General features: G+C 43.0%; 1 pseudogene; it reads left to right on the top strand.

The window, feature by feature from the left end:
• The first annotated feature begins 272 nt into the window (after nucleotides 1–272).
• LOC120062903 lies at nucleotides 273–3,773 on the top strand (annotated as a pseudogene).
• The last annotated feature ends 11,106 nt before the right edge of the window (nucleotides 3,774–14,879 follow it).

Here is a 14,879-nt window from a genome sequence, read left to right on the forward strand (position 1 = left end):
TAGGTCTGTCTGGTATGTCTAGCTGAATCTGGCTAATGTTAATAGCTGTCAGATGCCATTCTCATTGCTAACATTTCTTCAAGTTCAAGGTCTGTCCCCTTCGATTTACTTCTATTGACCTCGGTACGACCACTCTCCTGTCTTCTTGTTCTTAGCTTTGTAGCTAGCTAGCCCAGTAGCAAATTTGAGCATATCCGTAATTAGCTAATTAGTTAAGTATACAGTTGCATGATCGAATTCCCTATAGGCTAGCTGCTTCAACTATATGAATCATGCAATTGCAAGGTGACACCGTTCCTATTGAAAATGGCTTGCAGCGGCCAGCTCATTTGCTAGCTGGCAGTATCAACAAAATAGTTTGTCATGATTTTGTCATGTCTGCCCTATCTCTATTTGTATTGTTGTTCTTGGTGCTTACCAATCAGCTACCCAATACTGATACCAAGAAAGTGTACTGCTTTGACCACATTGGTATGATCCTGCCTGGCTAGAGCAAGGGACACTTCCGTCATGTGTTCCACTCATGGTTGTTATTATGTAGGCTTTATGGTAGTGTTGTTCAGTAAAGTGTACAATAGTCTCATGTCTTGTATTTCCTCTGAAAAGCTAACTTCTCTGCTCTCTGCCAATTTCTCTGGAGCCAAACTCACATTTACACCCATAGACTGGACGTGGAGGACATGGACAAAAGAAACAGAATTTTGTTGTACTAACACTAGTAATTACATGATCATTATTATGACATTTAACCTTGTAAAAAAGGTAAATACTAGCTAGTAAGGGATAGAGTACTTTATGTCTGGATGACTATCTGATGGAAGAGTATGAGATTTACTGCCTAATGTACATATATACCACATGCTGCACTTATGAACGGTGAAGTTTGAAGTGACACACTTCAAACTCAGTTTCCCCTCTGTCCAACACTACAGGCGCGGTTCCAGAGTTGGTTTGCCAGGGATCCACAGTAACAGAACCTGCTCAGATTCTCAACTTCCTGAGAAAACATTTCCTGCCTTCACAGTAAATTAAGTTTTGAAGAACTATATTTATGCAGAGCTAACAACAAGGCCTGTGTGTTGTCTACCAGAGGTTTAATACAGACTAGGAGTTGTCGACGAGGCAGGGAGCAGGCACCATGGCTTACATTGCTCTGCTGGAGGAGAAACTACGACCAGTAGTGTCTGTAGTTGTACTGTGTACAGATTGTTGTGGATGTGTATGTTGTTTTGCATTTAGACACATTTTGAAAGTGCAGCAGATGGTTTTTGTTTGTGAGTGTTATGTGCCCTGTATTATGTACTGTTTTCTAAGTGTGTGTGTGTGTGTGTTGTCCTGTAGTTACACACGTTCTGGGTGGACGCTGAGAACTATGCTAACCTGATTCGGCCGTGGTTCGCCTCCCGCTCTCCCTTCAGCCTCAACTTCCTGGTCCCTTGTCGCCATGCCAACACAGACCTGTCCCGTATTTTGCTGACCAAAGGAGATTCCCCTCTACACACCATCACTGAGGTGGAGGGAAAGGTAGGAGAGTCCCCTCTACACACCATCACTGAGGTGGAGGGAAAGGTAGGAGATTCTCCTCTACACACCATCACTGAGGTGGAGGGAAAGGTTGGAGAGTTGCCTCGACACACCATCACTGAGATGGAGGGAAGGGTAGGAGAGTCCCCTCTACACACCATCACTGAGATGGAGGGAAGGGTAGGAGAGTCCCCTCTACACACCATCACTGAGGTGGAGGGAAAGGTAGGAGAGTCTCCTCTACACACCATCACTGAGGTGGAGGGAAAGGTAGGCCACGAACACATACGGTGGGGACTACTTGATACCAAATTATATCTCACCCCTGCATTCTAAGTACATTCTCCTCTCTCCATCACCCCTCTCATCAGATTTACAGTGAAGCGAAGTGTCTGAATCTTCTCTCCCACAGATTGGGGACGGACTACTACTTCTTTGGGAACACGTGAGTTCTGGACTACCGTAGTGGGCTGGGTTGGGTATGATTATATTATGTGTGGTGTATTAATGTATGTGTCTTTCTCTCTGTTCCAGGCCGTCCAGCCTGGATGCATTTGTGTTTGACTCTGTAGCTCCCCTCCACAAGGCAAGTCTACCCAGCAGCCCTCTGCAGAGCCACTTCAGACAGCTGGACAACCTCCAACGCTTCTGTGACCACATACTCGATGCTCACTTCAGCAGTCATCCGGGTGAAACCAGCATTCTATACTGTGTGTGATTGTCAGCTTGGGCTGTTTATATATTGTTGATTGCTTCAGGTCCAGGGGTTTGGGTTACAAAGAGCCTGTTGTGTTTTTAATAGAACATGGCGGTGAAAATCTGTTCCTGCAAAGCCTTTTATAAACACAGGATGTGTTACTTTTGGCAGGTTGTCATTTTCAGCAGGAGCAATACCTAAAAGTCTGTACATGTACAGTGCATTCGGGAAAGTATTCAGACCCCTTGACTTTTTCCACATTTTGTTACGTTACAGTCTTATTCTAAAATAGATTTTTTTCGAGAGCCGTGCATCCCCCGAAACACAACCCAGCCAAGCCGCACTGCTTCTTGACACAATGCCCGCTTAACCTGGAAGCCAGCCGCACCAATGTGTCGGAGAAAAACACAGTACACCTGTCGACCGTGTCAGCATGCATTGCGCCCGGACCGCCACAGGAGTCACTATTGTGCGATGGGACATGAAGATCCCTGCCTGCCGAACCCTCCCCTAACCCGGATGATGCTGGGCCATGGATCTCCCGGTCGTGGCCGGCTGCGACAGAGCCTGGTCTCGAACCAGGATCTCTAGTGGCACAGCTAGCACTGCAGCTAGCACTACAGTGCTTTAGACCACTATACCACTCAGGAGGCCACAAATGGATTATATTTTAATGGTCTGTACAATGCTGTCTGACCAATCAGAATTAATGCTCCATGGGGGTGCTAGTGCGCATGCGTATGGAGTAGAAGCGTTCGTCCGCTTATTTTTTAAATCTTTAATTGTTACAATTTTAGTTCCCAATTTGCCAAAAAATATATATACACGTTAATTAGTATATAACCCAGGCACTAACTAACAGCGAAAAAGTGAAATATGGCGACGAAAACAAACAGAACAGCTAACGCAAAGTCTACAAAGGCCCAGGCCCAACAAGCTGCAGCTTGCGCCATTTTGAGTACTGAAGACGACAACTCTTCAGACACCCAGCAACAAGATTCTGCCATGGCAATGTGTCAACAAATGAAAGAGGCTGTAATAAAAACTATCACCGATCGTTTTGACAGGCTCGAAACAAAGTTTGAGTCTCTAAAGACAGCACAGGCCGAACTGAAGAGCTGCATGGATGAGCCCCTATCTGACCATGACACCTGGATCGGAGGCCTGGAAACCACCTGCGCGCAACTTTAAAAAAAAAAATTTGGCACTTCAAGCCAAGGTTCTTGACTTAGAAGGCAGAAGTCGCAGGCTGAACATCAAACTTGTGGGGATTTTGGAGGACGAAGAACAAGGTAAACCCACAGAGTTCGTGTCCAAGCTCATTCCCAAGCTGCTGGGCGATGACAACTTCCCAAAGCACCTCATCATTGACCGTGCACACCACTCTCTACAAGCGAAGCCCTCACCAGGTTCCAGGCCGCGCACCATAATCGCAAGGGTACATCACTTTCAGGAAAAGGAGCTAATTCTACAACTTGGACGACAGCGACCTATGGAATACAAAGGCCAAAAGGTTCCCATCTTCCCCGACCACACCATGATGATGGTGTAGTCGGTGATGGAGCAACAGCGCGCATTCCGAGTTGTGATGCAGACCATGAGATCGGCGATGGTGAAATACAGCCTGCGTTTTCCAGCAAAGCTGCATGTTCATCACAACTGCATGACAAAAGTCTTCACCAAGCCCGAAGAGGCTGCAACCTACTTATCAAAACTACAGCAAACCCTCTGAAAGGGTGAAATCACTCGCCATACATTTCTGGGATATTGACTGCGCAAACAGTGGATTCTATGTTTAGTCATAAGCGGTAATGTATTCATTTGTTTTCCAACAACTGAACAACTGACTAAAAAAGAAAACTCCCAGCTTTGGAGGAGACATACAGAACTTCACTCTCTCAGGTTGACGACAACAATATTTTGAAATTAAAATATGAATACAATTCTATTCTTGGTTCACAGGTCAGCAACCTTCTACTAATAAAGCTGAGACAAAAACAATTTGAACTAGGGGACAAACCGGAAAGGTTGCTGGCCAGACAACTAAAGAGTGTACAGGCAAATAGAGCAATCCATAAAATCCGGTCTAAGGCGGGCACTTTGCTGACAGACCCTAAAATATAAACAACTGCTTCAAACAATTTTACTCAGTTATATTCTTCCAGATCCGATGCTTCTGGTTCTGATGTATAAGCCTTCTTTGATTCCATCAGCCTGACAAAATTTGATGATAGTGCCAAAAAAATTATTTAACTCAAATTTAACAACAGCGGAAATAATCGAGGCAATAAAAGCTTTCCCAACTGGAAAGGCTGCAAGCCCGGATGGTTTGGGTTGTGAATTTTATTAACAGGTTGAACAAACATGTAACAACCATTATTCACCCGGATCAGACAGGGTTTATCCCCGGCAGGTTTTCTTTTTCTAATGTGCGCAGGCTGCTGAACATTCTTTATGCAAATCAGGGGAAGGGCTCCAAGGCGGCTGTTATATCGCTAGATGCTCAAAAAGCTTTTGACCAAATAGAATGGTCATATATGTTTGAAGCACTCACTAGATTTGGATTTGACGACTCATTTATCACCTGGGTCAAAATGCGCTATGCCTGCCGAACATCCTCTATTCTGACCAACAGCGACAAATCCAGTCCCTTTGAACTACATCAGGTTTGCCCACTCAGTCCTCTGCTCTTTGCTGTCGCCATTGAACCCCTGGCGACACAAATAAGGGATCATCCTAATATCCAAGGTCTTAAAGTAGGAAACATAGAAAGCCGCATTTCATTATATGTAGACGATGTATCATTATACCTCTCGGACCCAGTAGCCTCTGTACCTAAGAGAGCTGGAGAATATTGTCTCTTTCTATGATGGGGCGCATTAATGCCATATTGTTTTTTCTCGCCAGGTTCCTTTATCTTTGCTAGAATCTCCCAATTTTTCTTAATACTTTTTTAAGACTTTGGACTCGACAATCTTGTCATTTATCTGGGGTTACAGAAACCACCGTATTCGTAAAGCCCACTTGCAAAAGGCCAGCTTAGGCCTACCCATCTTTAAGCATTACTACTGGGCTGCAAATGCCAGGGCATTTACGTACTGGCAACTGGGTTTCCCTGATACGTTGGACATTGTTGCCCCTGTGTGGCTAAATATGGAACTCAAGTCTGTCACAAATTCATCTCTTCCAGCCTTGCTTTTCTCCTAAGCAGAGTTCCCAAACAAACTGATAGGCAACAACTTTGCTTTGAGAAATTCTTTAAGAATTTTAAACCATATTAAGCATGTTTGTAAGGTGCCTGATACCTCTGTATACACCCCGATATGCTTTAATCATTATTTTGTTCCATCTTGGTCTGATAAGGTGTTTCTTGAATGGAGGGAGAAGGGACTGGCCACAATTGAAGACTTATCCATAGATAAGCAATTAGCATCATTCATCCAATTAAAGAATACATTCAATCGCTCCCATTCACATTTTTTCCGTTACTTACAAGTCAGACACTATATCAAAGGGAAAATTAAAAATGCTGACACCCTCCCTGTACAACATTAGTTTTATGATTTGCTACAGCGCCCTCCCAATTCAAAACACCTCTACACAGAGGCCTCTACTAGTCATCTCAAGGAGACCTGGGGTAAAAAGTTAAATATTGAAATCTCATGTCTATGGGGAGAAGCCCAGTCTAGAATTCAGTCCTGTTCCATCAATGCCAGATATCAATTGATACAATACAAAGTTGTGCATAGACTTCATTACTCCAAAACCAAATGACATAGAATTTACCCCCAGGCCTCCCCACTATGTGACAGATGTAAAGCCTCAGAGGGTTCCTTAACTCATCTGTTTTGGCTCTGCCCCCTACTCAATAATTACTGGAGGAACATCTTTGATTGGTACTCAAAGGTATATGAGAGGGCCATTGACTCTGACGCAGAACTCACTCTCTTTGGCTGCTCAGAGTCTGTTCTAAGATTGTCCTATGATGAACAACAGGCTCTGATGTTTGGAATGGTGGCTGCAAAAAAAGATTATGCTCACAGAATGGAAGTCACCCCCTCCCCCTTGCTTCAGGCACCATTAACTTGGAAAATATTAGTTTTTTAGGACCAACTCCTCCAGCAGATTTCTCAAGGTTTGGGTTCTGTTTCTGGACCGTCTGGACAGAGACCAACTGTGAACACTGACTAGGAACACTTACTGTTGTTGCAACTGTCATTGTTGCTCTCTTCTTATCCCATGTCTTGCCTAAGCAATGCTTAATTTCATAAGTCTGGCAGCTGTGTTTTTATTTTGTTAAAAAAAATATTGTGTGCTTTTGTTTTGTACAAAATTGCAAAAGAAAATCCTTTAAAATAAAATATTTTAAAAAGAATCCATGCTCTATGACTGTTTTGATCACATGGACTGGAATATTTCCCAGGCGCCACTGGGGATTACCTAAATGAATACGCCGACAGTCACCGGATTCATAAAAAAATGCATTGATGATGTGATATCGATGGTGCTTTTGAAAACTTTGATTGGATTGATGGCAGCCTTGTCAGGAAACAGAAGAGGAGAGATGCTGCTTATAAGCACTGCAAGGTGACCGGGGACAATTGCATTGTTAAACAACACAATTATAACCTATGCAGATCGATCAAGATGGCGAGACACAAGTATAGGGACGAAATAGAGAAGCAATTCAGCAGGTTGGACACGAGGCGTATGTGGCAGGGGCTTCTAACGATCACGGATTACAAAAATAAATCCAGTCACGTCGCTGTCACCAACGCTGCCCTGCCGGACGAGCTAAACACATTTTTCTCACACGTCGAGCATAATGACTCTGAGTTGCTCTCACGGAGGACGTATGGAAGTCATTCAAGCATGTTAACCCTCGCAAGGCTCCTGGCCTAGAAGGCATCCCTAGCCGCGCCGTCAGAGCATGTGCAGACCAGCTAGTTGTTGTGTTTTTGGACATTTATCCACACCTGCTTCACAATGTCCACTCTCATCCCCGTGCCCAATTAAAGGAAAGTAACTGAGATGAATGACTACCGACCTGTAGCACTCACTTCCGTCATCATGAAGTGCTTCGAGAGGCTAGTCAAAGACCACATCACCTCGTCCCTCCCCGACACACTCAACCCTCTCCAATTCGCCTACCGCCCTGTCAGATCCATGGACGAAGCAATTGCCATTTCACTGCCCTCACCCACGGGACAAAAGGAATGCCAATGTGAGGATGCTGTCAATTAACTTCAGCTCGGCCTTCAATACCATAGTGCCCTCTAAGCTCACCACAAATCAAATCAAATTTTATTTGTCACATACACATGGTTAGCAGATGTTAATGCAAGTGTAGTGAAATGCTTGTGCTTCTACTTCCGACCACGCAATAATCTAACAATTTCACAACAACAACCTTATTCACACAAGTGTAAAGGAATGAATAAGAATATGTACATAAAAATATATGGATGAGCGATTGCCGAACGGCATAGGTGTTACGTTCCCCAGTTTCTGTGTTGTAGTTTGTGTATTTGAGTGTGTGTTTCAGGAGATGGCTTCCTGAATTCTCCCCAAGCAGCTGATTGGTCAACTCCATAGCTAATTGGAGCTGACCCCGCCTCCTCATCAAGACGCAGCTGTCTCCAATTACCCATTCCTTCTGAAGCTATATAAGCCAGTGTTCTGTTCAGGTGAGAGAGAATGCAGAGAGAGATTGATTGTATATCCTGAGATCTTTGCTGAGAGAGAGGATCATTGCAGAGGGTTATATCATATACTGGTTGTGTTCTCAGAGAGAGATCATTGCTGAGAGTGAGACAGGCAGTTGGTATGTACTATGTTAGTTGTTGATGGGAGCAGCTTTGTTATGTTCTGTGAATTTGTTGCTCAGTCAGAGCCTATTTGATGTCCTGTGTTTCTCAGTGTGTTTGTGAATTTGTTTAATATTCTGTTTCATTTGTTCCCAGCGGGGGAAGGGGAAGTCACCTAGGGACTACTTAGACAAGAGGCCCGCGGGCATACATATACCGTAGTATATTCACTGTCTAGGCACACTAGGTAAGACCTGGGCGGACCACCCCCTGTATTTTGGTTAGCGCACCAGGTGGTGTTAAGTAGTGGGTAGGCAGGTAAGGTAGGAGAGGGGGCTTTGATATTTACTTTCTTTGCTTTGGTTCTGTCCAGACCCTTTTCCCCAAAATTACCGTATGACGAAATAAATTCCTATTAAATGGTAATGCTCTGCCTTTTGTCATCCTTACTCGTACCTACAGTCCCATACCTCTTTCGCTTCACGGGGAGTTGAGTTGCAGCAGGGTGTTGCGTTCCCTCTTCTTAGAGGCGTGCGTAACAATAGGCAAGATGCAGTAGATGGTATAGAGTACAGTATATACATATGAGATGAGTAATGTAGGGTATGTAAACATAAAGTGGCTAGTGATACATTTATTACATCCAATTTTAAATTATTAAAGTGGCTAGAGATTTGAGTCAGTATGTTGGCAGCAGCCACTCAATGTTAGTGATGGCTGTTTAACAGTCTGATGGCCTTGAGAGAAGCTGTTTTTCAGTCTCTCGGTCCAAGCTTTGATGCACCTGTAGTGACCTCTCCTTCTGGATGATAGCTGGGTGAACAGGCAGTGGCTCAGGTGGTTGTTGTCCTTGATCTTTTTGGCCTTCCTGTGACATCGGGTGCTGTAGGTGTCCTGGAGAGCAGGTAGTTTTCCCCCGGTGACGCGTTGTGCAGACTCCACTACCCTCTGGGTGCTTGCTCCACTACCCTCTGGGTGCTTGCTCCGTACCAATTCACATATGGTATTGAGGGCACAGCTGGGGGCAGAGGGAGGTCTTTAGCAAGCGGCAACAGTGAGAGACTTGTTTCTGGAAAGGTGAACTTTTAGAAGTAGAAGCTCGGATTGTTTGGGTACAGACTTGGATAGTAATACAGAACTCTGCAGGCTATCTTTGCAGTAGATTGCAACACCGCCCCCTTTGGCAGTTCTATCTTGGTGGAAAATGTTATAGTTGACGATGGAGATTTCAGGGTTTTTGGTGGTTTCCTAAGCCAGGATTCAGACACGGCTAAGACATCCGGGTTGGCAGAGTGTGCTAAAGCAGTGAGTAAAACAAACTTGGGGAGTAGGCTTCTAATGTTAACATGCATGAAACCAAGGCTTTTACGGTTACAGAAGTCAACAAATGAGAGCACCTGGGGAGTGGGGCTAGCCACTGCAGGACCTGGATTAACCTCTACATCACCAGAGGAGAAGTAGGATAAGGGTACGGCTAAATGCTATACGAACTGGCCGTCTAGCACGTTCGGGAACAGAGATTAAAAGGAGCAGGTTTCTGGGCTCGATAGCATAGATTCAAGTTATAGTGTAGTAAGGTAGGATGTGAGTACATTGGAGGTAATCCTATGCATTGAGTAATGATGAGAAATATAGTCTCTAGAGACGTTTAAACCAGGTGATGTCATCGCATATGTAGGAGGCGGAACAACATGGTTGGTTAAGGAATATTGAGCAGGGCTAGAAGCTCTACAGTGAAATAAGACAGTAATCACTAACCAGGACAGTAATGGACGAGGCATATTGATATTAGAGGCATGCGTAGCCAAGTGAACATATGGGTCCAGTGAGTGGTTGGGCTGACTGGGGACACGGTGATTCAGACAGTTAGCAGGCCGATGCTAACAGTTAGTAGGCCGGGGCTAAACATGCTAGCAGTTAGCAGACCGGGGCTGGCAAGCAAGCAGTTAGCAGACCGAGTTAGCAAGCAAGCAGTTAGCAGGGGCTAGGAGTTAGCAGACCGGGCCAGGCAAGCTAGCAGTTAGCAAACCGGGGCAGGCAAGTTAGCAGACCGGGGCAGGCAAGTTAGCCTTTGGGGGACGTCGCGATGGGGGTAAGTTTGTTTTTGCCTCTTCGTGCGGTGACGTCGATAGACCAGTCGTGGAATTAGTAGGGTTACAGGTAGCTAACAGGCCTAGCAGGTTAGCAGAATGGACCTTCAGCGGGCGTCGCGCCTGAGGGGCCTGTTGGAGTCCTCGGGCAGATTGTCGATATCCCAGTCGTAGAGGATCGGCGGGGTTCCGTGCCCCGTACCAGCAGTAGAAGGGGTCCGGATATTGTAGCTCAGGAGTGGGCTTCGGTGGTAGCACAGGAGCCCTGAACGGGCTAGCTTCAGGCTAATTGGTGCTTGCTCCGTGATGGAAATGCTAGCCAGGAGTGGTCACCCGGGATTGCGGTTAGCTAGTTGCAAAGATCCAGATGAAAATGTTCAGAGTTTGCGGTAGGAATCCGAGGATATGGAGAGAAATCGGTCCGTTATGCTCTGGTTTGAGTCACGTTGTTCGAACTGGTGAGAGCTTTCCCGAGCTAAAGGTTAGCTGATGACCGCTAGCAATGGTTTGCTAACTGATAGCTGGTAGGTAGTTAGCTGGCTAGCTTCAGTTGAGGGATTCCAGATCCGAAGTAAATAGAAATACTTCAGAAGAAAAGCAGATCCACGCCACATTGGGGTGATTAAGGTTTAGGAAAATATTTTAAAAAGATGTAAAAAGATATATACAAGGGACACGACAAGACAAAGACGTCTGACTGCTACGCCATCTTGGAACAGCATGGGTAACGCTGCTTCGAGGGTGGCTGTTGTCGATGTGTTCCTGGTTCGAGCCCAGGTAGGGGCGAGGAGAGGGACGGAAACTATACTGTTACACTGGCAATACTAAAGTGCCTATAAGAACATCCAATAGTCAAAGGTATATGAAATACAAATCGTATACAGAGAAATAGTCCTATAATAATTACAACCTAAAACTTCTTACCTTGGAATATTGAAGACTCATGTTAAAAAGAACCACCAGCTTTCATATGTTCTCATGTTCTGAGCAAGGAACTTAAACGTTAGCTTTCTTACATGGCACATATTGCACTTTTACTTTCTTCTCCAACACTTTGTTTTTGCATTATTTAAACCAAATTGAACATGTTTCATTATTTATGAGGCTAAATTGATTTTATTGATGTATTATATTAAGTTAAAATAAGTGTTCATTCAGTATTGTTGTAATTGTCATTATTACAAATAAATTTAAGAAATCGTCCGATTAATCAGTATCGGCTTTTTTTAGTCCTCCAATAATCGGTATCGGCATTGAAAAATCATAATGGTCGACCTCTAGTTGCTTGTTAAACAAGTGGATTCAGGGATCAAGTGTAGCTGGAGCTGGGCCTGGCTTAAGCTGGATGCCACTATAGAGGTGAAAGGAACACCACACACTTTCCCTCTTTCTCACTTTTGCTGGCACATTGTAGAACAGATGTCCACGGGCAGAAAGTGAACAATGTAATAATATGCAGTGTAGCCCAAATATATTGTTTTTGTTGTGTTGAACTTGACAGTAACACGTGTGTGTGAGGGGGGTTATACTTTCTTTTACTCAGTGAATGTTATTTTTGCACATGTAGCCTTGTGCACTTGATCGACGTCTATAGTGGCCACTATAATAGAGCAAAAATAGAATTCCTGTTTATTTCATTCTATTTCTACTTTAAGATGTTTTTTTGCCATAATTGACATCTACGTACGTCTTCGGTGCCCGGGGAACAGTGGGTTAACATCTTTCGGATCAGCGTCCCACCTTGACGACATCCGGTGAAATTGCAGAGCGCCAAATTCAAATTAAATTACTATAAATATTTAACTTTCATAAAATCACAAGTGCAATACATCAAAATAAAGCTTAACTTGTTGTTAACTTCTTATGGCTGGGGGCAGTATTGAGTAGCTTGGATGAATAAGGTGCCCAGAGTAAACTGCCTGCTACTCAGTTCCAGAAGCTAAGATATGCATAGCATTAGTAGATTTGGATAGAAAACACTCTGAAGTTTCTAAAACTGTTTGAATGATGTCTGTGTATAACAGAACTCATATGGCAGGCAAAAACCTGAGAAAAAATCCAACCAGGAAGTGGGAAATCTGAGGTTTGTAGGTTTGCCTATCCAATATACAGTGTCTATGGGGTCAAATTGCACTTCCTAAGGCTTCCACTAGATGTCAACAGTCTTTAGAGCCTTGTTTGATGCTTCTACTGTGAAGGATGAGGGAATGAGAACTGATTGAGTCAGGGATCTGGCAGAGTGCCAAGAGCCCACTCAGGCGCGCCCCCGTGAGAGGTAGCTGCGTTTCTTTTAGTTTCTAAAGACAAAGGAATTCTCCGGTTGAAACATTATTGAAGATTTATGTTAAAAACATTCTAAAGATTGATTCTATACATCGTTTGACATGTTTCTACGAACTGTACTGCAATTTTTTTACTTTTCGTCTGGACTAAGTGTACCTGCGTGTCATGAATTTGGATTTTTGAACTAAAAGCGCGAACAAAATGAAGGTATTTGGACATAAATTATGGACTTTATCGAACAAAACAAACATTTATTGTGGAACTGGGATTCCTGGGAGTGCATTCTGATGAAGATCATCAAAGATAAGTGAATATTTATAATGCTATTTCTGACTTCTCTTGACTCCACAACACGGCGGGTACCTGTATGGCTTGTTTTTGTGTCAGAGCTGTACTCAGATTATTGCATGGTGTGCTTTTTCCGTAAAGTTTTTTGAAATCTGACACAGCGGTTGCATTAAGGAGAAGTTTATCTAAAGTTCCATGTGTAATACTTGTATCTTTTTTATCAATGTTTATTATGAGTATTTCTGTAAATTGATGTGGCTCTCTGCAAAATCACCAGATGTTTTGGAGGCAAAACATTACTAAACATAACGCGCCAATGTAAACTAAGATTTTTGGATATAAATATGAACTTTATCGAACAAAACATACATGTATTGTGTAACATGAAGTCCTATGAGTGTCATCTGATGAAGATCATCAAAGGTTAGTGATTAACTTCTACTTCATCACAATCCCGGATCCGGGAGCACCCCCATCAGTAAAAAAGCTGACTAGCATAGCGTCACAAGTAAATACTAGCATCTAAATATCATTAAATCACAAGTCCAAGACACCAGATGAAAGATACACATCTTGTGAATCCAGCCATCATTTCTGATTTTTAAAATGTTTTACAGGGAAGACACAATATGTAAATCTATTAGCTAACCACGATAGCAAAAGACACAACTTTTTTTTCCCACCATTTTTTTCCTGCATAGGTAGCTATCACAATTTCGACCAAATAAAGATATAAATAGCCACTAACCAAGAAACAACTTCATCAGATGACAGTCTGATAACATATTTATTGTATAGCATATGTTTTGTTAGAAAAATGTGCATATTTCAGGTATAAATCATAGTTTACCATTGCAGCCACCATCACAACTCTCACCAAAGCAACTAGAATAACTACAGAGACCATCGTGTATTACCAAAATATTCATCATAAAACATTTCTGAAAAATACACAGCGTACAGCAAATGAAAGACAAAGATCTTGTGAATCCAGCCAATATTTCAGATTTTAAGTGTTTTACAGCGAAAACACAATATAGCATTATATTAGCTTACTACAATAGCCAACCACACAGCAGCATTGATTCATGCACGTTAGCGATAGCGAATAAACCAGCAAAAGATATTACATTTTTCACTAACCTTCTCAAAACTTCATCAGATGACAGTCCTATAACATCATATTACACAATACATATAGAGTTTGTTCGAAAATGTGCATATTTAGCGGCACAAATCGTGGTTATACAATGAGAAAAGTAGCCCAGCTGCCAACAATATGTCGGGAGAAATCTTGGGAGAGGCACCTAGTCTAATCAGTAACTAATCCTAAACTTGACTAAAAAATACAGGTTGGACAGCAAATGAAAGATACATTAGTTCTTAATGCAATCGCTGTGTTAGATTTTTTAAATTAACGTTACTACAACATACAGCGTGCGTTAAAGCGAGACCGCACAGAGATAAATGGCGGAATATGAGTTCGACATTTTTCAACAGAACAACAAATTAACATCATATATAGTTCTTACTATTTGATGAGCTCCCATCAGAATCTTGGGCAAGGTGTCCTTTGTCCAAAATAATCGTTGCTCGGTTGTAGATTGTCCTCTTCAACGTTCGAATTAGCAGTAAACATTAGCCATGTGGGCGAGACGTGCCCAAGTCCCTAGAAGGCAGCACAAATAAATATCCGAAAATCGCAATAAACTGATATAACTCGGTTTAATATAACAACATTATGATGTCTTAAACACCTATATCGAATAAAAACAGAGCCGGATATATCTAAGGGCTATAACGGGAGCATTCTAGAACGACAGCCAGAGCTCCTTTCTGCGTCAGAGCGAAGAGGACAAAGGACGGACCCCACGTTGCCAGCTCATTTATAAGCTCTCAGATCTGCCTAGAAACACCATTTCAATTCTCACTATTCGCTGACATCCAGGGAAGGCGTATGCAGTGCATCTCAACCAATAGAAGACAGGCAGATTTATAAACGGATCTCAGAACAGCCAGCAGAATTCAGCATTCTCACATCCTCATAGGAAAATTGCTCTAGCTCCAGTTCTGTTTTACTCACAGATATAATTCAAACGGTTTTAGAAACTAGATAGTGTTTTCTATCCAATAGTAATAATAATATGCATATTGTACGAGCAAGAATTGAGTACGAGGCAGTTTAATTTG

Source organism: Salvelinus namaycush, chromosome 18, assembly GCF_016432855.1.
Source record: "Salvelinus namaycush isolate Seneca chromosome 18, SaNama_1.0, whole genome shotgun sequence".
NCBI lineage: Eukaryota > Metazoa > Chordata > Actinopteri > Salmoniformes > Salmonidae > Salvelinus > Salvelinus namaycush.